This window comes from Pinus tabuliformis, chromosome Q (genome assembly GCF_031772625.1).
Source record: "Pinus tabuliformis cultivar Carrire ecotype Pingquan chromosome Q, CPIR1, whole genome shotgun sequence".
Taxonomy (NCBI): Eukaryota; Viridiplantae; Streptophyta; class Pinopsida; order Pinales; family Pinaceae; genus Pinus; species Pinus tabuliformis.
The window spans coordinates 131,507,404-131,533,058 of NC_142296.1; the positions used below are offsets into that span (position 1 = coordinate 131,507,404).

A 25,655-nucleotide genomic window follows, 5' to 3' on the forward strand; every position below is an offset into this window, starting at 1 on the left:
CATCGCATTATGACAAGGATTGTCTGAATATGAAAATCAACAATGGTCAACCATGTTTATTTTAGTGTTTATAATATTTATCTTAGGGTTTATATACCTTGGGTTTATAATATTAGGCCCTTGGATTTAATATTATTCCCTTGGGTTCATAATCCATTAGTGTTTTAGTATTAATCCCTTGGGTTTATAATATCAATTCCTTGGGATTATTATTCCCTTTCCTTTATAATATCAAGCATGGTCAAATGTCACATTGTGACCAAGATTGTCTCAATATGAAAATCAACCGTGGTCAAACGTGGCATTGTGACAAATATTGTCTCGATATGAAAATCAATCATGGTCATGCATGTTTCAATGTCGCAATGTGACAAGGATTGTCTCAATATAGAAATCAACCATAGTCAGCCATGATTATTTTAGGTTTTATATTATTTATCTTATGGTTGATATAATTTGGCTTTATAATTTTAATCCCTTGGGTCTATAATATCAATCCTTTGGGTTTATTAATCTAAGGGTTGATATTCCTAGGGTATAATATTGTTCACTTAGGGTTATATCCCAACCAATCATAGTCACCCATGGTCAACCATGGTCAAATGTCGCATTGTCACAAGTATTGTCTCAATATGATAATCAACCATGGGCAACCATGTTCCAATGTCGCAATGTGACAATGATTGTCTGAATATGAAAGTCAACCATGGGCAACCATGCTCCAACATCACATTGGGAAAAACATTGTTTATATGAAAATCAATCATGACCAAGCATGGTCAACCATGTTCCAATGTCGCATTGTGAGAAGGATTGTCTGAATTGAAAATCAACCTTGGTCAACCATGTTTATTTTATGGTTTATAATATTTATCTTCCGGTTTATATACCTTGGGTTTATACTATTAATCCCCTGGGTTTAATATTATTCCCTTCTGTTCATAATCCCTTGTGGTTTTATTGATCAACCATGTACACCCATAGTAAACAATATGTTGACCATATTTAACCTTGTTTGAATGGCACAACTATGGTCAAACATGATTAAACACACTTAGCCATGATCAAACATTATCACTCATTGTCACCCATGTTAAACCATAAACAACTTTATTTAGCCATAGTCAACCATGGTAAACCTTGGTCAACGATGATCATCGATGGTCATTTCTCGTCAATCATACTCAACCTCTACCAATCCATGCTCTACCCACTCGTAATCACCAACCATTGTCAAGAATGGTTAAAATAATCAAACATGATCAACCAAGTTTCCTATGGTTGAACGTGGTCAATCATTGTCAACATGGGCAACCATAATCTATCATAGAAAAATATGGTCATCGATGGCCAAGTATGTCAAACCATTTTCATCCACGATCAACATGGTCAAACGATGGGCATCATGCCCAACCATAGTTAGGCATGGTTAAACATCATCAACCATGATCAAACATGGACAACCATGGTCAATCGTGGTTAGTCATTGTCAATAATTATCTATCATAGTAAAGTATATTCTGATGTGGACAAGCATGGTAATCCATAGTCAACTATATGTTGACCATAATAAACCCTCCTCAGCCATAACTTAAGTACATTTAGCCATAGTCAACCATATTCAATCATTGTCTATTAATCCTCCTCATATTTCACATTGGTTGAAAACTAGCATAACCACATTAATAAATGTGGTTGATATATGCCAAATTGTAGTATTGCCCCCCTTTTATATGTTAATCAATGTATGAAAATGTCGTCGATCAATGTATATCAACTGCATTTACTTATATGGTTGTGTTATTCTATTTCTTAATGAGATCATATAATGGGACTGAATCTCCACACATCTCCACCCTAAGATCACATAATGAGAATGTAAAATTGTTTTGAAAAAATTATACCCATACCAAAGCACAAACACTTACTAGCTCAAAGCTTTATGAAAATCATAATAAATCTAAAGTTATAAAAATTATACTAAATCTATGAAAACGAATATATATATAAATGAATTAACAACTAGCCTGATATATATTTGTAACTATAAGAATTGGCAACAAGGGCGATTTCGTATTCATGTGACATTGAAACAATTTTGACTACTACAATTATAATCTCTAAGTAACTACATATACCTATTCTGCAGACACGAATAAATAAATAAAATCTAAATCTAAATTCCTATAATACATAAAGCTTCATTGTCACGACAAATATTATTTAAAATTTTTATATTAATATTGAAATAATAAATAATATTATTGAAGTAGTAAATAATATTTTCCCAATATTGTCGAGCACAACACCGTAGTTGCTTGGATATTACTGAACAAGTGAATGTGCAAGCGAGGAGCATTACTTGGGGCACACTCATAATCGTTTGGCGTTGAAAATTAGAAAATGAAATTAAACAATTTTTTTATAATAATGTTGGATTAGTTTTGAAATTTTTTTTAAAGATTGTCGGTTGGAACTTGGGCCTATTACGCTTGGTTGCTGGGATATTTGCTCAATTATTTGCACGCGTGGAACATCAATTTGCGCATGACATAATCCTTTGTTCTCGAAGAGGGAAAAAAAATCCAAAAACTAACGCCATGTCGGTATTTGTTAAAAACTATAGAAAAAAGTAATGGAGTCATCTAATGAAGTGGAAGAATTGTCCAAACGGTCAAAAGTGGTCGAAATACAGGCAATTAAATTTTAAAAAATGTTGTAGAGATAGTGTTTGAGTCGTGTTTTTGATGGTGGAAATGGATTCAGCACCATCAAAAACGTCTAAGATACCTAAAATTTTGAAGTTTAACAACTATAACTTGTATTTACAAAAATCTTTGCCAGATTTTCTCTACATATAACCAGAATTTCCATAGCTTTCCGGGCAATTCCTCCGGCTAGTTAGACTACGACAAAAGTAATTGCGATGGCCAATAGTGGCTTTCTCATATTAGACCAGAAAAACCCCCTCGAAAACTAATATGAGAAAGCCCCTATTAGCCATCCCAATTACTTTTTGCTATAGTTTTTAACAAGAACCAACATAGCATTGGTTTTTGGATTTTTTTCTCTCTTCGAGGCCAAAGGATTATGTCATGCGCAAATTGATGTTCTGCGCGTGCAAATAATTGAGCAAATATCCTTTTCAAGCAATTCAAGCTTATGTAGAAAAAACACATTTCTCCAATTTCAAAACATCTCCTTGTTCCTCTAGCTTAGGGCAGGGACTAGTTGCGTCGCAACCCCTCTTGTTAATATTGAAATTGATTTTGATATCTTTTAAATGTTGATGCTAGAAAAAGTTATATATATATATATAAGTTGATATTTAGAAAAAGATGTATATATCTATATATATATATATATATATATATATATAAAAGAGAAAAAGTATGACAAAGAATTTAGGTGGAAGAGACGTAGTATTTGATATAGTTAGAGGTGATAATAATTATATTTTAATATAATAGTGATATTTATAATTATAGAGTTTTTAAATAATAATTAGGATCGTGTAGATTATATAATTCATAATTAAAAATTTAATTATTTTTTAGAAAAGATTCAAAATTTCAAATAAACTAATTAAGAAAATATGATTATATGTTAATTTTAATAAAATTTATGGAAATATGGAGAATTTCTCATATATATATATATATGTTTAAGAGATTGTGATTCTTGAGATGAAAGGGATGAGAGTTATGTATAACATATTATCCAAATGAAAGTAAAAGTTACGTTATGATATTTTTGAATAGATTGATATGATAATAAAAACATTTTTCATTCACATGACAAGTATAATTATTAATATAAAGTTTCTAAGAAAATGAAGAAAGATACATATAGGTTTTGGGAAATATGATTTTTTAGTGAAATATGAGTGTAAAATATACTTATACTTTGTCCAAACAATGTAAAAGATGAAACTCATGAGAAGATGAGTCTTTAGGAGAAAATCATATTATTTTTCTTGAATTTCATATGTATAGATATCACATTTAAATAAGAAAAATAAGGCACTAGATTGGAATGATGTGATGTAGTTTGAAAAATAAGATAAACCAAACGCTCTCACAATATGTGAGATCGCACTTTATTTCATCAAACATTACATATATAGAAACTTTTAAACAAATCTTGGAAATTCTAGATCCTAAGAAATTGGATCTAATATACTAAAAATAAAGAAACCAACTCATAACACTAACTACTAAGTAAATCAGCTCAACAACCTATAAGTACAACTCATCACAAAATAACTCACAATTTTAAAACACTCCATTACTACATTATTCTAATAATAATAACTTTTTAATAAGGTTGTAATAACCAAAATAAAAAATTGTATAAATAACAATCTTAATTGAGATCTTTTATTTAAAAGACAAGTACAATACCATTATTTTATAAAAAAACAATAAAATGTTTAAATAATAAATTCAATTAAAAAAAACAAAAAATCATAAAATAATACTACAACCACACACTAACCCATTCATATATATATAATTATAAATTTAAAAGAAATTATTTATCTATTTTTTATTTTACGAATTATCTTATCTTCATTTAATTATATTATATTTATTTTTTAATTTTAAATTTATTTCAATGTTACAAGTAAAATACCTTTAAAATTTTCTCAAATAAATAATATTCAAATTTCTTTTGATATAAAAGTAATACTTTTATATAAAAAAGGGTAATTAGTTTCATATATCTATTTATTTGAGGTGAATTTAATCCCATAGTATATTTTCTCATCTATTAAATCGTATGATGTTTTTAATAGTAATCGACATGTACATAACTATTTATGAAAGGGACATTATAATTACAATTTTATGTGAGCATTTACTAAGACGTAGGATGGGTTAATAGATATGGGCCTATAAAATTGGCTTTAAAAATATTAATTTTAATATTTTGTCGATGTAAATATTTTATATATACCATTTTTATCCAACTCGACGATAACAAAGCTTCATTATCAAATTCATGACTAGGTTGGAAATAACAATATTTACTTCAATCTAATAAATTAGGAATTTTATTTTATTCAGAAATCGGAGAGAGCTCTACAACAAACCCTAATGACCAAGCGACCATGAGGTAGACAGCAGGGAGAAACCAAGACAGACAATGGAGAAGGAACCCGAGAGTAACAGTGGAAGACAAGCGTTGAAAGCGAGAGTAACAACAATGACGGAAGAGGTCAGGAGGGGAGAGATCCCTTCCTACTGAGACGCGGCGGCAGGCAAAAGAAAAAACAGTCATCTGGCAGCAGGAAAGTAGAACGCAGGCGCTGTACTAGGGACGACCTAGTAGGCAAGCAGAAGGGGAAAATTTCTACCATGTGCGGAGGAGAAACCACAATTTGTAATCCCTCCAAACAAACTGGAAATGTATATAAGCTACATGAAAGATCACGCCATGATCTTCAAGTTCGTTGGAGTCTGGCCGTCAGAAAAAGACCTCACCAGATGGATTCAGCAAAAATGGCAGCATCTAGGACACATCACGCTAAATTTGAGAGAAAAGGGCTTCTTTACGGTAATCTTCTCAAACCTGCAAGACAAAGAAAGAGTGTTTGAAAATGGCCCTTATTTCTATTATAATGTTGGTTTATTCATAAGATATTAGGAAGAATTCTATAACCCTGATAAGGAAAAAAATCTAGGAGCACCGGTATGGGTTAGATTATTTGGCTTACCAATGGACTTCTGGGGCCCAGAAATTCTGGAAGGGATAGGAAACACGATAGGGAGTTTGTGAAAATAACAGAAACTACAAAGAAAGGAATGTATACTTCATATGCTAGGATATGTGTATAAATGAATTTTGTTAACCCGATTCCTGACACAATGGAATTAGAGTACCACAAAAAGGTATGGTAGCAAACCCTGGACTATGAACATATACCCTTTAGATGCCGGAGATGTCATGAATATGGACACTTGGTTAAAGAGTGCCCACTAACAGCGGAAGAAGAGGAGAGAAAAAGTAAGCAGCAGAGAAAAAAAAAATACTAGGAGGGGTTCCAGGAGGTGAAGAGTAGAAGAAAACCAACAAAAGAAAACTCTAATGAAGGTAAAAAGGAACATCAAATACACATAGGAAAATCAAATAGCTTTGAAATCCTCCAAGAAGAGGGGGACGATGAAGATCAAACTATGGAATACCAGGAAGACAAAGAGAAAGAAAGCAACTCAAGTAGTGAAATCACACACACCAAGAGAAAAGCACAAAGTGATATCTTAGAAAAAGAAAAAGAACAGGAAGAACAGATAGAAAATATGGTGACAGAAATGGAGATAAATAGGGAGGAAGACCTAAGCATAGAAGAAGAAGTCCTGAGAAAATTATTAAATGAATGGAGAAACCTAGATGAGCGATTTATCCCTGAAGATCAAAAAAGACTCTATGCGGAAACATTCCAGCAATATCAAGCCAAACAGGGAAAAGGCAAATCAGAGATGGAAGAGCATCAAGAGAGTCAAAAGGAAAGTCGACCAGACCAGCAAGGAAAATTAAAAGGAGGAAAAAAACGAGGCAGAAAAAACATTAAGGATTCAATCCAGCTCATGGGGGAAATGCTAGTAAACACAGGGTGAGTTGTTCCGCTCTCGGCGGTGTTCCAAAACCTCAATCAAACCCCCCAATGATTATTACATCCTGGAATATAAGAGGTCTAAATAGTAAAGGGAAGTAGAGACACCTTGCTGAACGGCTGAGAAAAGACAAACCCCATATAATGTTGATATAGGAAACCAAAATTTCCGTCCAGAAGATGGAGGAAATCCTAAATAAAATTAAACCTAAATATGAGAAAGTAACCCTAGATGCTAAAGGAAGTGCGGGAGGGATTGCAGTCCTCTAGAACCCAGCAGAAGTCATAACAGACTGGTGGATAGGAATGCCCAGAATCCTTACAGGAAAATTTAGACTCATAGGGCAAAGCGAATGGTTTCTAGTTTCAGCAGTATATGGGCCCCACACCCCAGTAGATCGAGGTAGCTTCCTCACTCATATGCAACAACTTGGGAATATGCATAAGGAACAGATGTGGATCATTGCAGGAGATTTCAATATGACAACTTCAAAAGAAGAGAAGAAAGGAGGAATTCAGAGAGAGGACCTAGAGATGGAGAGATTCAGAGACTTGCAAACGGAATTAAGGATGGTGGACATTCCAACTATAAATGGAAAATTTACTTGGAATAACAGAAGGGGAGGGAACAAACAAATAGCATCAAGGCTGGACAGATTCCTAGCCTCTGAACAACTCATAGGAAAGGATATCTTCTATGAAGCTTCCATTCTTCCATCTATAGGGTCGGACCACTGGCCTATTAAATTGGAGATTGCAATGAATCCTCAGAACAAAAACAGGCCATTCCGGTTCGAGGCCTTCTAGCTAAGAGATCCAACTTTCATAGACAAAATGAAAACTTGGTGGCAGGAGAGTAAAAACGGCATGGAAGGTAGAAACAAAATGCATACATTCCAAATTAGACTAAAGGACCTAAAAGGCAAAATAAAGAAATGGAACAGAGAGGAATTTGGTAACATTCAAAAAGAGAAAGAAATACTACAAGCAAGAATGAAGAGAATCCAACAACAAATCATAGAGGGAGGAAGAAGTGCGGAGCTGGCAGAGGAGGAAGGGAGGGTGATTACCCAAATCGAGGAAAGAAGAAAGCAAGAAGAAATTCTATGGAAACAAAAATCAAGAGTTCAATGGCTGAAAGAAGGGGAGAAAAATACAAAATTCTTCCACAAAGCAATGTTGAACCATAGACAGCATAATAGAATCTTTTCACTCAAAGATAGTCAAGGAAACAGGATACTTCAACAAAAAGAAATGGAGAAGTTACTGGTAGACCACTTCAAAGGGATCCTGACTGAACCTAATATATGAAGGGAGGAGGAAATAACCAATGTCTACCAATATATCCCTAAAAAAGTGACCAGAGATCAAAATCTGGCCCTACTTAGGGTGATCATGAAAGAAGAAGTGGAGGAAGTAGTAAAAAAAATGGCGAAGAACAAGGCCCCGGGGCCAGACGGATTCACTATAGAATTCTACCAAGCCTCCTGGAGCTTCATGAGCTAGGACCTTGTGGAACTAGTGGAAGAATCAAGATGCATGAAGCGAATGCACCCAGCCCTAAACGCCACCTTCCTTGCTCTGATTCTGAAAATGGAGAACTCAGAAGAACCCCAGGGCTTCAGACCAATAGCTCTATGTAATGTAATATACAAAATATTGGCTACAATAATGGTAAACAAAATAAAACCCATCCTGCCTAACCTCATAGCTCAAGAGCAAACTAGATTTGTTAAAGGAAGACAAATAACGGATGGCATAGTAATTGCTCAAGAGGTAATACACTCACTGAAAAATTCCAAAAACAAAGGAATGTTAATAAAATTGGATCTAGCAAAGGATTTTGATCATCTCTATTGGGAATACTTGGGGGGTATCTTAAAGGCTTATGGATTTGACGAGAGATGGGTGAAGTGGATATTGTCAATGGTTAATACCCCGATGATGTCGGTCCTGCTAAATGGATCCCCAACAGAAGCTTTTAACCCTACGAGAGGTCTCATACAGGGAGATCTCCTCTCCCAGTTCCTATTCATTCTAGCAGCAGAAGGACTAGGTCGGCTGGTGAAAGTGCATCTAGCCAATGAACAGATAAAGGGATTGCGCATATGGGGTAACAAAATTCCTATAACACATCAGCAATTCGTAGATGATGTCATGCTCTATGGACAAGCTACTCTTAAGGAAGCCCAACAGATTCTAAAAATTCTCTCAGAGTTTATGAAAGCCTTAGGGACAGAGATTAACAATGAGAAATCAAAAATCTTCTTCTTTAACACCCAGGTTGCATCCCAAAGATTCCTGGCAAGAACAATGGGATTCCGAATAGGAAGTTTTCCAGCTAAGTATCTCGGCATCATGCTTAATGAACATCAGTACAGAGTAGAAAATTGGGGACCTCTTATAGGCAGGATACGAAAGAAGATAGATAATTGGACATTCCGGGCTCTGAATACCCCTAGCTGGATAATCTTATTAAAAGCAGTCTTGCAATCCATCCCAATATATCAGATGTCTAGCCAAGCCGTCCCTAAATCTATCTGTCAAAAATTAGTAGCTATGTTTAAGAAATTTTTATGGCAAGGAACAAGTAAAACACGAAAATGGGCATTGCTCTCCTGGGAATGGCTCAGCAAACCTATCAAAGATGGAGGATTAGGTCTGCGGGACCCTTACACCCTCAACCAAGTGATGGGAGAAAAACTGTGGTGGCAGTGGATACAGGGAGGGCAGGACCTGTGGAAGAAAATATGGGAGAAGAAATACGAGGCGACAGAGATGCCAAAAGACAAGATGAGAAGTCAAATAGAGAAAAAAGGATTAGCAATATGGAACTTAGCTAGAACCAATAAAGATCTAATAAGAGATTACAGCTTCTAGGAAGTAAGAGAGGGGGACACCGCCAAGTTCTGGGAGGAATCCTGGCAATAGAGAGAAAAGCTTCTCCACAACGAAGCCCTCCAATAAATCCATGAATTTACCTCTCAAACAGAAGGTGAATTGGTTGGAAATTTCTGGAAGCCAAGTATAGGTGAACACTGGTGAAAGTGGAAGAAAAAGGATGACTGGGTAGCAGCCCCAAAGATAGCAAGTTGGGAAACTTACAACAAAGAAATGGCATCCAGGAAAGTCGCAGTTAAAACAGGGAAGGACATACTATGATGGGGAACTTGAATCAAAGGCATGTTCTCTATAGTGGAAGGTTATCATTCAAAGGCAGGGCACAATTGCCCGACATAATCAAAAAAATGGAAAAGCATCTAGAAAATTAAGACTTGGCCTAAAGTAGCTTTCATTCTTTGGATTTTACATCATGGTTGTGCACTAACATGGGATCAAATACAGAAGAAAGGCATGCAGGGACCCTCACGATGTGCATTATGCCAGGAAAAGGAGGAGATGATGGAGCACCTAACCAACAGTTGCATATTCAGCTGCAACCTGTGGAGAAATCACCAGCAAATGTTTGAAAACAGTCATAGAAACTACAATAATATAAAAAATACACTAGAAAATTGGCCAATAAAACCTTACGAGAACTAGATCCTAAACTGCGCGTGGACGTTATCCATAGGTTTTATGCTATGGAACATCTGGAAGGGAAGAACTAGAATGATATTCAACAAAGACAGGAGAACCTCGGTCAACATATGGAAGCAAACCACAAAAAATATCAGAGAAAATATTTTAGCAGGTGGAATGATGAAGACTGGAAAATCAACGAAACAGAGGAGAGAATCTTGCAACGCCTACAATTAAAGCAGAGCATGACAGACAGAACAAAAAGAAAACCTCAAACCAGAGAGGTCGAGGAGATTAGCACTTACAGGCATCCACCCCAAGGCTTTGTCAAGCTAAACTTTGATGGGGCAGCAAAAGGTAATCCGGGTGAAGCAGGAATAGGGAGATTATTCAGGAATGATGGAGGAACCACCCTGAGAATTTATCCTTTGGATTGCAGAGAAGCAACGAACAATGAAGTTGAGTTACACGCACTAAATTTTGAACTCGAAATTGCCATCCGGGAAAAGTATCAGAATCTTCATATTGAAGGCGATTCGAAACTGGTTGTCGACATGGTAAAACGACTGCAAAACAATACACCAGTGGAAAAGATCAGCCGGAGCTGGAGAACAACATGGTTGACCAGTGAAATAGGGAAATTGATAAACAGAGTAGACTATATTCTCCCTACACATGTAAAGAGAAAAGGAAATGGACCGGAAGACTGGTTGGCTAATTGGGGGAGTCGAAATAGTGGAAGGCCGATGGATCTCAAAGGGACAGAGCTCCCTCACCTGGAGGAGAAGGCGCAGCTGCAGAAACTCCTTGTAGTCGATAATGATGGCAATAGAGACCCAGAAAAACAAGGCGGGAGGTGATGGAATGTTCAGGAAAAGGCAGAAAGTGGCAGAAGCGGGGAAAGGACACAACTGGCGATGACAGAAAGGACACACGAGCGAAATGAAAAGATTAAATGGCAAAAGGGGCAGCTGACAGAGCAGGGCAGGGATGGATCGCATCCCGAGATTCCAGCAGAAGGGCAATCAAGGAATGAGATGGTTGAGGGCAGGAGTGAGGCCAGGCAGAGGGTCAGAGAAAGGATGGTAAGCGGTAGAAAAAGGGCAGATAGTACATGGCAAGAGCAGCCGCGAGACGTAGGGAGCGATGTGGAGTAAAGTTGGACAGAACAGTCGAGGCACATCCCGAGACAAGGACTCCGGAAAGAGTGTCGGTAAGGGAATAGGACAGGTGGAGCTAAGAAGGGACAGAAGGAAAGGAATAACCCTAAGAAGGCCTGAGGTGGCAATAACAGCTTACACGCAACAGAGAACGAAGCCAGTTGGAATGCAGAAAGGTGGTGGACAACGAGAGCAACGAACAGGCAAAGGAGATGGCAACGACGGGGTAAGGTGGTATGTAGTCTCAACCTCTTACTCAGTCTTTTACGTTGTAGCTAGAAGTAGGAGTCTAGGAAACATGCCTGAGAGGACCATGAAGCCTAGATCAGGAAGTAGACAAAGCTAGTATGTAGGAGCCCTCAGACCTGGGCAGCAGTGTCCACCTCTGACCAGAGAAGCAGGCTAGCAAGTCCTGGCTCCGAGGAAAACTACTAGCCATCCAGGGAAAAAAACGAATGGCCTCCTGAGGAAAGGAAAGACCAAATCCAAGAATGTTATCGGAGCGGGGAAGGAGGGGACCTCAAGAAGGAGAGGTACTCCTGTAAGTATCTGGACCAAAGTCCCAAGAAAATTTATAGAAACGTTCAGAGGAAGAATTGGTAGGAAATCCCCAGTAAAAAGGAGAGAAAGCCACCTCCTTAGGCATTCAGGGAGGAGAGACGACCTGTACAGGCCCTCAGAAAGCTAGAAACCTGAGCAGCAAGGGGTACCCTTAGCCATGTTGAGTGGAGGAAACGAAATGGGCCATTTCAAAGGCCGGCCCTCGGTGCAGGATGCACCTTTATACCATTATCCTATCCTGGGAAACCAGAATCCTGGCAAGGAAAGGATGGTAGGTAATTGGATCAAAAATCAAATTCTAAACCGTGTTACTGACTTATGTTATCATGCTTTGATAGGTAAGAAACATACAATAAAGTGCAGCATTCAGTTCAGAGACAAGGAGAAAAAGGGAACAAACTCTCAGCCAAGAAGGAAAATGGCCCCAAGGAAAGCGAAACGTGTACCAAAACAGGAAGAGGGCACCAGCAAAACTACGAAAAGGAAAGGCAGGAAATCAGAGGCAGAGTGTTGGAAATAATACTGAGAGGGGGGGGGGGGGTGAATCAGTATTAGAAAATCAAACACTTTTCCATTTTCATATTCTGATTCATATACGCTACTTCAGTTAAGGATATCCGCGTATATACGCGACTGTGTTAAAAGAAACTAGCGTACATCCAGTAAACTTTATGATTTAGTTAGTTCATCTTCAGGGAATGCATCAGAACATTATTAACCATATGAACAGTAAACAGAACAGATCATCACACATAAAGAGCACACATGAACACCATGATATAAGGTGGAAACCCAATGTGGGTGAAAACCACCTGCTGCAATTTGTTTCTATCTTCCTTTAATAAGAAACTTCTTTTACAATGTACTGGTGCAGTCCTTTACCAGCACGCAGGCTGCAACCTGCAGAGGGCTACAACCCTCTTTTCTTCCAGGGACCACGTTTCATCAATTTTCAGACTGGATCCATAAGTACAAAACAATCACTGCTGCAATACAATCATCAACTTATACCTGTATCATAAATCTCTAAATCACCCAATACTGAATCACTGAAACCCTGTCATCAAAACACAGTTACCATAACACAGACCAGAGCCCAGAACTCTGCAACAACCACTAGAACCAACAGCAACCTGAAACTCCAAATCTCATAATGCATACGCTACATCAAAACATAGTTACCAGAACACAGACCAGAGCCCAGAACTCTGCAACAACCACTAGAACCAACAGCAACCTGAAACTCCAAATCTCATAATGCATACGCTACTTGACTATATCAGAACCGCGTGTATACGCGCTTTCACCAGAGACAACCCGCGTACAGATCTAAAGATAATTACTTAAACCTTCGCTGTCATTTCCAACTTGAGTTAAGCATCACAAACCCATAACTAGTATACTAGATCTTCACACTTCGTCAGACATACATTCCTTGCTCATCAATCTTTGCCTAATGATCTTCTCCTTATATAGGTTTAGGCTTCTCTCAATACCATGGTCCAAAACCATGTAGAAACAATACCATGGACCCAATACTTGGGATCAACACTTTAGACGAGATACCATGGTCCACAACCATAGGTTCAAATACCAAGGACTAAATACCACGAACCAAAACATAAGTTCTCCCACATGTACGTGCTTTTCCTCGAGTGAAAGTTCATGTATACGCATAAGCATCTTCGGAACGTCTAACCCGCGTGTATATGCGGCTTTGTCACAATGAACCTACGTATACCTCTCTCTTGTCCTGTTGTACTAAGATCTGTCCTCTAATTGAGTTACCATCACCTGTGTCAACCTCTAAGTGAGTTGCCATCAAGGACAACACTTGTATCATAATGCAAACAATCTCCCCCTTTGGACTTGATGGCAACCACCACACCAAGTCACTCTCCCCCTTTGACATCAAGGGCAAAGGGCAGATCAGGAAGTTCTTTCCCTCTGCTGTCCATACTCCCCCTGAGTACCTGTTGAAATCTCTGATTGGGCTCCCCCTTTGTATATTCCAAGTTGTATCAATCCATCCATGCTCCCCCTGAGCAGATGCAAGTTCAAAGACCAACAATCCATTCAAGACCATGATAGTCATTAGCCACTATCATACATCATATATGATCTGCACCATAAGCATCAGCAACCAAACCTGCAATACCATTCCTTTGATCAAACAGCAAGATGTATCATTTAGCTTCATAAAATTCATCAATGACTTCTAACCATAATGCCAACAATGCATTATTTGAAGTATATGCTCCCCCCAATCCTATGCCAACCATTACATATCATGACCGAACCATTTCATGAGTCTGTTCTGCTACCTTTTCTTCTGAACCCCATATACGTGACTCTGCAGCCTCTAACTCGCATATATACGCGACTTATCTTCATTATATAAGCGTATGCAAGATGGGATACTGAAGGTCTTCACTTTCAGTTTCCCCTGTGTCTGTTATGTCAGCTAACTGAGTTATGTCACACCTTTCTGTCTCTAATTCTGTCTTCTTCAATTCCTCTAACTGTGATGATGTATGGTCCTCTTGCTTTGAATTTTGAAATTTTCTCTTGCATTCCCTTGCTTTATGTCCAAGCTTGTTGCATGCATAACATCTTACATATTTCATGTTCCTTCTATTGCAATCAATTTCTTTGTGTCCAAACACATTGCAGGAAAAACAATATCCTCTGAAATGTGATGATCTTGTGTGATGGTCTTGAACCATTCTACTTCTACATCTGGCTGCAACATGTCCAAGATTATGACATACATAACATTCAATATTATTCAATGGAGGAAATGATCATCTATCACTTCCATAGCTAGGAGCAAATGATTTTCTTTGAGGAATTTCTTTCCTTGGCTATTCCTTGTTGAGCATCTCATTAGAGTTCCTTGCCTCACCTTGTGAGATATATTCAGCTTCAACAGATTCATAAAAGCCAAGACCAGTTTTGATAGTAAGGGATCATTGACTACCAAGAATGTCATCCAAGATCTTAGTACTATCTTGAAATCGTAACAATTTATCCTTTTCTTCTAATTTACTTTTTAAGATATTTACCTCAAACTGATGTTGTTCTTCCTTTTCCACATACTGCTTCCTTATGTTTTCTTCATCTTTTCTTCCTTCTTCCACTTGTTGCATTAATTCGATCACTTCTTGTTCTTGTTCTTCAAGAGCTTGCTTCTTTGATTTTTCAAGATCTTCTTTTAGAGAGAGGATCTTCGATTCAAGTCTCTGAATTGTTATGCTCTGATCTTTTACTATATCCTACAATTGCTCCCTTACTCTGGTTACTAACTCCAATTGTTCATTTAATCTAGTAACTTCTTTAGTTTCTGCATCCTTCTTTTCATATGTCATGAGACTTCTAATGTCTTCCCTAACATTGAAAGAGTCATTACTTTTAACATGGGTATAATAGCTCCTATTACCTTCTTCAAACATCTTTCCTTTGTTATGAGGGCATCTAGCAGCGTAGTGACCAACTCTACCACATGAAAAGCATTTGAAAGGTAGCTTACCTTTGAACCGTCCAGTTGCCCGTTCAAGATTCTTGAACAAATTTACCTCATCTTCTTCTTCTGACATGTATCGTGATGTTTCGTATGCGGCTTCTGATGGTCCCTCTTTTCTCATCTCAAAAGAAGTTAAGATTCTGTGAAGCTGCGACATGGTGATTTTCTGCAGATCCTCCTTTTCTTCTATGGCAGACACTTTGGAATCAAATTTAGCAGACAGGGATCTCAAAACCTTTTCAACTAAGACCACTTCCTTAAATTCTTCACCCAAATTCCTCATACAATTTACAATCTCATCTATACGCAGGAAGTAATTAGCTATGCTTTCATTACTATGCATCTTAAGATTTTCATACCGGATTCTGAGAGTTTGAAGCTTTGCTCTTTTTACCTGTTCATCTCCTTCGTAGCTTAGAATGATTTTGTCCCATATTTCCTTAGCTGATTTGAAATGCATGACCTTCATAAATTTTGATTGTGACAAACTTCCCAATAAGACAGTAACAGCTTTGGCATTGAGCTCATATTGCTTTCTCTCTGCTGTATCTGTAGGAATTGCTGATGGGTATGTGTATCCTCCTTCCACGATTCCCCAAACTTTTGCTCCAAGTGATTGTAGATATGCCATGGTTCTTATCTTCCAGTGGGTAAAGTTGTTCCCGTCAAAGATTGGTGGCCTGATGGGTGCCTCTCTTTCTAGAGTAGCCATTCTGATGGATCTTTCCTTCAAGTGATCAAGCTTCTTCTAAAGGACCTGCTCTGATACCAATTGTTGGAAATAATACTGAGAGGGGGGGGGGGGGGGTGAATCAGTGTTAGCAAGTCAAACACTTTTCCATTTTCATATTCTGATTCATATACGCTACTTCAGTTAAGGATATCCACGTATATATGCGACTGTGTTAAAAGCAACTAGCGTACATCCAATAAACTTTATGATTTAGTTAGTTCATCTTCAAGGAATGCATCAGAACATTATGAACCATATGAACAGTAAATGGAACAAATCATCACACATAAAGAGCACACATGAACACCATGATATAAGGTGGAAACCCAATGTTGGTGAAAACCACCAGCGGCAATTTGTTTCTATCTTCCTTTAATAAGAAACTTCTTTTACAATGTACTGGTGCAGTCCTTTACCAGCACGCAGGTTGCAACATGTAGAGGGCTACAACCCTCTTTTCTTCCAGTGACCACATTTCATCAATTTTCAGACTGGATCCATAAGTACAAAACAATCACTGCTGCAATACAATCATTAACTTATACCTGTATCATAAATCTCTAAATCACCCAATACTGAATCACTGAAACCCTGTCATCAAAACATAGTTACCAGAACACAGACCAGAGCCCAAAACTCTGCAACAACCACTAGAACCAACAGCAACCTGAAACTCCAAATCTCATAATGCATACGCTACATCAAAACACAGTTACCAGAACATAGACCAGAGCCCAGAACTTTGCAATAACCACTAGAACCAACAGCAACCTGAAACTCCAAATCTCATAATGCATACGCTACTTGACTATATCAGAACCACGTGTATACGCGCTTTTACCAGATACAACCCGCGTACAGATCTAAAGATAATTACTTAAACCTTCGTTGTCATTTCCAACTTGAGCCAAGCATCACAAACCCATAACCAGCATACTAGATCTTCACACTTCGTCAGACATACATTCCTTGCTCATCAATCTTTGCCTAATGATCTTCTCCTTATATAGGTTTAGGCTTCTCTCAATACCATGGTCCAAAACCATGTAGAAACAATACCATGGACCCAATACTTCAGATCAACACTTTAGACGAGATACCATGGTCCACAACCATAGGTTCAAATACCAAGGACTAAATACCAAGGACCAAAACATAAGTTCTCCCACATGTACGCGCTTTTCCTTGGGTGAAAGTGTGTGTATATGCATACGCATCTTCGGAACGTCTAACCTGCGTGTATACGCGGCTTTGTCACAATGAACCTGCGTACACCTCTCCCTTATCCCGTTGTACTAAGATCTGTCCTCTGATTGAGTTACCATCACCTGTATCAACCTCTGAGTGAGTTTCCATCAAGGACAACACTTGTATCATAATGCCAACACAGAGCACATGAAGAGCATCATAGATGCGTACATGGCTGAGAACCCACCTGAAATCAGGGAGCAGATAGCTTGCTGGGAGAGAGAGCTAAGATCTATCAGCATGAACCAGGAGGTCCCAAGGGGGGAATGGGAGCCCATGGTGCCAGACCCTGGCAACACGCGAAGCCGCAATTCCCTCTTCAACAAAACTCTGCAACAATACTGGATTATGAAGCATGTGGTGGCCAGAGCCATGAACCTGAATCATGATGCCCGAGAAGAAGAAGAAGCAGAAATGCAACAGCGGAACAAATAGCAAAGGAACCAGAACTAGGAGGAAATGGAAAACATCAAGTCTGTGCTCCTCAAGGAAATTGCAGCAGTACAAATTCAGGCCTCTTGCAACAACCTCATCTTCGGGAGAATTGAACAAATGTTGAGAGACCTGAAATGGACAATGGAGTAGAGGAGTGAGATCCCTGGATCAAGCACCAAGGTGCCTGCCCCTATAATTTCCTCGGATGAGGATTGATGCAGTATGTTAAGTATGTCAGTGCTTTCTTTTTGTGATAAACTGGAATATGATGTACTACCTTAAAATAAAGGATAGGATAATTAGTAGAGCTCGTAAGAACATACTTGCTAAATACATAGAGATGAATCTTTTCAAGTTTTGGGCTAGTTATAATGCAGACAGGTAGTTACCTGGTTTCCTCCGGGCACGCTAACCACCTAGACAGATGATAGATGTAAATTTTAAATTTGAAATATAGATAGCAACTTTGCGAAAGTTAAAAAAATAAAATAAGGAATTTTACTTTATTATACAATGATCAGTAAACCGAAATAAGAACTGACTTCCAAAAAATAATTCACTTTATCTATTGGTTTAAAACCTTCAACAAAATGTCACAACTCGATTAGCGTTGAAATTTGTTAGAGAAGTGTTGTTAATATTGGATTGACTTCATTTAAACATATAAATGTAAATGTAAATATTTAAGATATAATGTTTAACAATTAATATTTATAATTTAATGTCGGACCTCTTTAAAAATCAATCTAATTATGATTATTATGTATAAACATAATAGAAATTTAAAATATAAAGAGGTTTACTAATACACAAAAAAGAGGTATGGTAAATAAATAAAACCTCTTTTTATACTTACTACATTGGTGAGTAAATAAACTTATAAATAAACTAAAGATATCGTAAATAAATAAAACCTCTTTTTATATTTACTCCATAAACCTCTTTATATTTATGAAAACTCAAAAAAGAGGCTTTATTTCAGTGAAGCCTCTCAGCTAAATACCGTTTTAATACCATGGGCCAAATACCATATTTATAAAAGAAGTATGGTAAATAAATAAATATAAAAGAGATATTGTAAATAAATAAATATACATCAAATAGGATTGGAAATCAACATCTAAACTCCTATATCAGACATAGATAAAAAATACCATGGGCCAAATTATTATTAATACCATGTAGAAAAACATTATTAGCCCTAATATTAATAATAAAAGATTAAAATTAATATTATTAAATTTAATAACTTTGTATTAATACAATATTAAATTTGTTATATTATCATTATATATATTAACTCTGTATATATATGGGAAGGAAGAACACATACACACTAATAGAGGTGGAGAGATAGGGGGAGTGACAAGGGAGAGATAGATATAAACTGAAGGAGAGGGGAGACGAGGAATGAAGAGAGAGAGAGGGAGAGGAGTGAGAGAGGTAGAGAAGGGTAAGAGAGGGATAGGGATACACAAATATGGAGGGGGGAGAGAGAGAAGGAGAGAGGGAGGGAGAGAGTGAGAGGATTGGAGGGTAGAGAGAGAGAGAGAGATGGGGGAAGAGGGATGAGGTAGGAGAGAAAGGGAGAGAGAGGAGGAGACAAGGAGGGATAGTGTTAAGCGGATAAATCCCTCTTGATGACACGAGTGATCTCCCTAGATCCTAAAGGAAACTAGAAACAAATAGACAGTTGAATAACTCTTTTCCTAAGCTTATCTTGTTTGGATTGTAAATACAAGAGAAAGAAAATAAGCCTCTTACCTATTTGCGAAATGCTTGATGTAGAGCCCTACTCTCTCTCGATGAAATGTATCAATCCTAAAAAATACCTGCAATCATAGACATAACAAAGATCAAACGCATATGAAATATAACAATTAAAACAAGCTAATATAATGATCAAGGAGATTAGAAAATGAAATCATCTTAATTAATATCAAAAGAGGCATAAAGCATTCATCATTTCAGTAAGACAATACAAATGGAAGAATGGATTGATTTGTATTAATTTAAGGATAAAGAAGAGCTTTACAACCTCTGCCTTGATGTCATTAGGTTCTTCCTAAATGCCTTCAACCCTCTACTTAGATTATAAGTCTTCCAATCTAAATCCAACAACATAAGTATATCTTTTCTAAACCTCCCAATCCCTCTAGCTTGTAGTCAATTTATAGGCCAAGAGGAAAGAGTCTCAGATCCAAAAGAGAAGGATGAGATCCTCTAATTGGGGGATTAGGGTTCCTTGATTAAAGGGAATTAGTTCCATGATTTGACGTGTATGGATCGAATAGATATGACCTAGAAGATTTCAGTTGGGATATATATTCACTCAATAAAGCTTCTAGAGTTCAATTTTTATTTTTACTTTTCTTTGAGTTATGTGCACGGTCTATAGTGGAAGACAAAGCACAATTTTGCACAGGTTTCAAGGAGATAAAATGAAAATGCATTGAAACTGATTAGGAAAAGCACGCAATTCATACTAAAGAAGTTATAAAGCCATTTTACCCAAAATTCACACCTTATTCAAGGGTTTCTGATTGTTTGACCTCTAAGGGAGTGCAATCGAACATGTTTATGGATGGCGAGAGATCCATTTTAAGAGTCAAGTTTCATGGTGACAAAATTACGTGTAAAAAAAAGAGAGATGGATTTGGAGGGGGAGAGAGGGAGAGAAGAAGAAATACATAGAGAGTAAGAAGTGGAGAGAGAGAGTGTGTGTATGTTTTTGGGTGAGATAAAGAGATAAAGATGGAGACATTGAGAGAAGGGGGAGAGAAGGAGAGAAAAGGAGAGAGGAAGGGATATAGTAACGTAGTTGCAAAGAGAGAAAGAGAGGGAGGGATATAGTAACATAGTTGGAGAGAGAGAGAGAGAGAGAGAGGTATATAGTAACATAATTGGAGAGAGAGAAAGAGATAAAGCGAGGGATAGAGAGATGGAGATGGAGGGGGAGAAAGTGAGGGACGAAGAAAGACGTAGAGAGTGAGAAGTGGAGAGAGAGAGGGAGTGACAAGGGAAAGATAGAGGGAGAGAGTGGGTATGTTTGGGGTGAGATAAAGAGACAAAGAAGGAGATATGATGAGAAGAGGGGCGAGAAGGAGAGAGAAGGAGAGAAAGAGGGACATAGTAACCGAGTTGGAGAGAGAGAGAGAGAGAGAGAGAGAGAGGGACAACCATGAATAATAATGGGTTTATTATTCTCTTGGGTTTATAATATCAATCATTGTCAACCATGGACAACCATGGTCAGTCATGGTCAACATTATTTTATAAAATCAATCATGGTCAACCATGGTCCAATGTTGCATTGTGACAAAGATTGTCTCAATATGAAAATCAACCATGGTCCAACGTCGCATTGTGACAAAGATTGTCTCAATATGAAAATCAACCATGGTCCAACGTCGCATTGTGACAAAGTTTGTCTTGATATGAAAATTAGTAATTGTGAAGCATGACCAACTATGGTTTAATGTTGCATTGTGACAAGGATTGTCTTAATATGAAAATCAACCATGGTCAACCATGTTTAGCGTTTATAATATTTATATTAGGGATTATATACCTTGGATTTATAATATTAATCCCTTGGGTTCATAACCTCTTCGGTTTTTAGTGTTAATCCCTTGGGTTTATTATTACCTTGGTTTTATTAATCCCTTTGGTTTATTAATCCTTGTGGTGTATATCAGCCACATTTATTAATGTGGTTGAGTTTATAATATTAATCCCTTACATTTATAATATTAATCCCTCATATGTATATTAATATATTAGGGTATATAATATTATATTTTTTAATATCAATTTTAGGTTTGATATATTAATCTTAGGGTTTATAGTATTAATCCTAGGGATTAATATTAATCCCAGGGCTTAATATTAATTGTGTTGGTTTATAAAATTAATCTCAAGGGTTTATACCATTAATTCGTTGGGTCTATTAATCTTGTGGTTTTAATATTACTCCCTTGGGTCTATGATATTAATCCCAAGGGTTTATAATAGTAATACCTTGGGTTTATAATGTTAATAATCCCTTGGGTTTTTTTAATCCCTTGAGTTTATAATATTAATTCCAAGGGTTTAAAATATTAATGTCTTGGGTTTATAATATTAATAATATCTTAGGTTTTCAATATTAATCCCAAGGGTTTATAATATTAATGCCTTGGGTTTATCAATCACTTAGGTATGTAATCTTAATAAGCCCTTGGGTTTTTAATATTAATTCTGTTGGTTTATTAATCCTTTGGGTTTATGATATTAATCCCATTGGTTTCTTAATTACTTGGGTTTATAAAATTAATAATCCCTTTCGTTTATACTTCATTGACTTTATAATATTAATCCCTCTGGTTTAATATTATTTCGTTGGATTTATAATATTAATCCTTGATATGCATAATAATATATTAGAGTTTATAATCTTAATGTTTTTATATTAATTTTACTTTTGATATATTAATCTTAGGGCTTGCAATATTAATTTCTTAGGTTTATAATCTCTTGGATCTACAATATTAATCTTAAGATTTATATTATTAGGGCTTAAATCCATTGAGTTTATCATATGAATAATTTTTTGCATTTATTAAATATAGGCAGCTTATAATACTATTAATTGCTAGAGAAGTTATAATATTATTATAAGTTTACAATATATCATATATTAAGTTGACGCCTACACCCTATATCAACCACATTTATTAATGTGTTTGTGCTAATCTATATAGACAACGGGTCAAGTTTTAAAGGGTTAAACTTAAACTAAGTTCAAAAAAAGAGCCTTGGAATTCAAGCAAATCTAACGCACATATGAAGATGGGTTTGAGTGGTGACTTGAATGTGGAGGAGACAAGGAAGAAAATCTCCTTCTCAACAGAGCCGAAAGCCACCGACTCTCTCACTACAATGAATATCTAGCATAACTTATAAGACAAGGCAATCACAGAAACAACAATATTATATCGATAGAAGAAAGAATTTGTCAAGGCAGAAAAGCGGTTTTATACATTTCAATTAAGATGATGACACTTCTTTGATGAAACCATACAATGAGAATGTGTTTTATCATAACACGTATTTCTGAATGAAATTTGGAAAATTAATATTTTTACAAATTGCAAATCATGATTAGATAGTAAAATTAAATATGTTAGTTTGTGGAAGGCGTTTATATATTCAAGAAGGCTTCGTTGAGTTTTTAAATCAAGGGTGAGGATTTAATGTGTTTGGGAATATGCTTCGTTGAAGCATTATCCATGACTAGAATTTATACAATGCATAAAAAAGGTCCAGTGGACTTAATCGGGTAACGGATTGTCTAAATCATCTGAATAGTGTAATTGTGTTGCTGCTATAATTTCGGTTTATCTGTGTTCGAGCCTAGTAACATGACCGATGGAATTCAATCTGTCCATCATGCCTACATGGATGTTGCAATTGAGGAAGTTTCTATATTCTTTAACTTACTTGCCCTCATCGCTCATGGGGGAGGGCTCCTGCCTAGTTTTTACTAACTATACAACACCCTGGAATCGGTGGGTGGATGCATTCATTATTTCCAGATCCTGCAAAGATTGTGGGATCAGATTTTTAACAGGTGGTGGACATGTTTAGGATGTTTTTGTTGTTGCTTCTATGAAGTTTAAGTCGTATAATCCATGAGCCCTGTTGTGCATGATTTCTCCCTGTTACTCTCTCCATTACTCGCATGGGTCTGGTGCACATGGGGTTGGGGATCGGTGTTTCCGTTGAATTTTTTCTCTAGGGTTGATTGATTGGATTTCGACGGAATTTTCAAATTATCTGATGGTGATGTGCCTATGGGTATTCGATCCATATTGAATGACAGGTCGCATTCAATTTATTCACGAAGTCTTACACTTAGTGGTTTGTACACCAATTTCAATCGACAACTGTGTTTTCAGGACTTTGGATTAGGCAACACAATGTTTTATATACTATTCTTATCTACTTTCCTTTTCGAGCTATGATTCATGTGGCGGAGAGCTTGGAATGTGGACATGCAGGTGTAATGTGGCATTTGATTTTTTCTGTAGATGATGGCGCATGATTCGTTTATTACTTAAGTGCATAGACTGGGTAGATCTATTGGTAGTTGACCCACCTCCTTCATTCATGCATTTAAGGGTGGGATACAATCCCTTCCTACCAAATTTTGGGGTGTGTACCGTCTATTATTTTTATCCTTTATTTCCATCATTCCATCATATTATGACCTTCTCTGATCCCCTCACTTTGGACACGTTGGCCCATTAGGCTTACATTAGGGCACGTTAGAGGTAGAATGGAACCATTTGGGCGGCCACATGGGTGAATTGGGATATGGACCCATTGATACTGACAATAGGAATATGGAGGCTTTGTTTGGCAATCCGTTAGGTGGTGCACATGAAAATCCCAGATCACATGGGAAACACCATGTGGTTTTTAGACACTTGCGGAATGGAAGGAATAAACGTGCATTTGATATTACCACCCTAGCGCCTTTTCTGAGTCTCGATCACGACGTATTGATTTGTTGTGTTCATAGTCTTCAGAAACGGGCTCTCGTGGGTAGATGACACTTCACTAAGTTAATGGAGGGCGAAATGTGTTCCTCGGTCACAAAAAAGTGGAAGACCCTCCTGAGATATATGCCCACAGTGGTCAGAATGATGAATGGGTGGTATAGTTTTCACTTCTTGAGCCAAGACTATTTATAAAGAATTAATGGTTTTCCATGGATTCAGGGAAAAGGATTTCTGACTCTACCTCCATGGTATTGCAGTTTCAACCCACTGAAGGAGACACCCAAGAACAGACTGATCTGGGTCAAGCTGCCTGGTTTACCGATTGAATTCTCGACTCAACAGGTATTTATGGATATTGGAAATGCCATTGGAAAATTTCTCTGTGTTGACCCATAGTGGTTGGGTTCTAGGGATAAGTTGATTGCATGGATCCCGATTGAGAAGGAGTATATGGGAGGTTTCCCGGACCACATAGAGTTGCACTAGGAAGGTACCCATTTACTATAGCGCTTGGAATTTTGGGGCGTCCCTTTTCGATGCCTCATTTGCCACCATATTGGCCACCTCATGGCACAATACCCACGCAGACTGGGGGGACGTCGATTTCCCCATAGAAGATCGTTGCATGGATCACTGTTTTTTGTTGTGGGACGATAAATTCTCTCTGCTAACGACCGAACTATTGGGGTGGTGGTAGATTAGAAGCCCATTCCCAAAAGTACTCCCCCTTGTCTTTTCTCACACCTCTCCTCTCATTATTATCCTCATAACCGAAATAATACTTCCCCGATTAAGGTTCCCTGATCTCCCTAGACGACCAATGATATTGGGTCTCCTGCAGTTGATGACTCAACCTATATTCCCTCAGATATGGCCACTCGACCACCTTGCGGTGACACTCCTATTACTAGACGGACCCCTCCCCCATTGACGGCACATGACGCCATATCACCGACACATATTACATACATTCCTTCCACCACACCCACTCTTCGCTCCCATCCTTCCCCGGTGATGAACTCTCACCCCCTATCGCTGACCTCCCCCATATCCTCTCCGACAAACTCGGTTGACATTGATATTGATTTTTTACTAAACAAAAAGACACTGGACCTCCGCACACTCATTATCCACAAGCCTCGCAAATCTCCGTCGCCCCTCATCAGCCCTACCTTGGCAAGGAACGTCACGGTATGTCAGAATCACAGTAGGGATAACACCATTATTTAGGTCATCCACGTACCCTCCCTTTCAGTCCATCTGACCCACATGCACTTATTGATATTCCGATTGCATCATCTGTCAACCCACA

General features: G+C 37.4%; 1 pseudogene across 1 annotated transcript in view; it reads right to left on the reverse strand.

Moving 5' to 3' along the window:
* LOC149218602 (glycine-rich RNA-binding protein RZ1A-like) overlaps nt 1-25,655 on the reverse strand; it is a 270,714-nt pseudogene that overhangs the window by 164,605 nt on the left and 80,454 nt on the right. Inside the window, exon 2 of the transcript XR_016248630.1 lies at nt 19,563-19,630. The product of XR_016248630.1 is annotated as a glycine-rich RNA-binding protein RZ1A-like (transcript). The remainder of the gene's footprint in view (nt 1-19,562; nt 19,631-25,655) is intronic.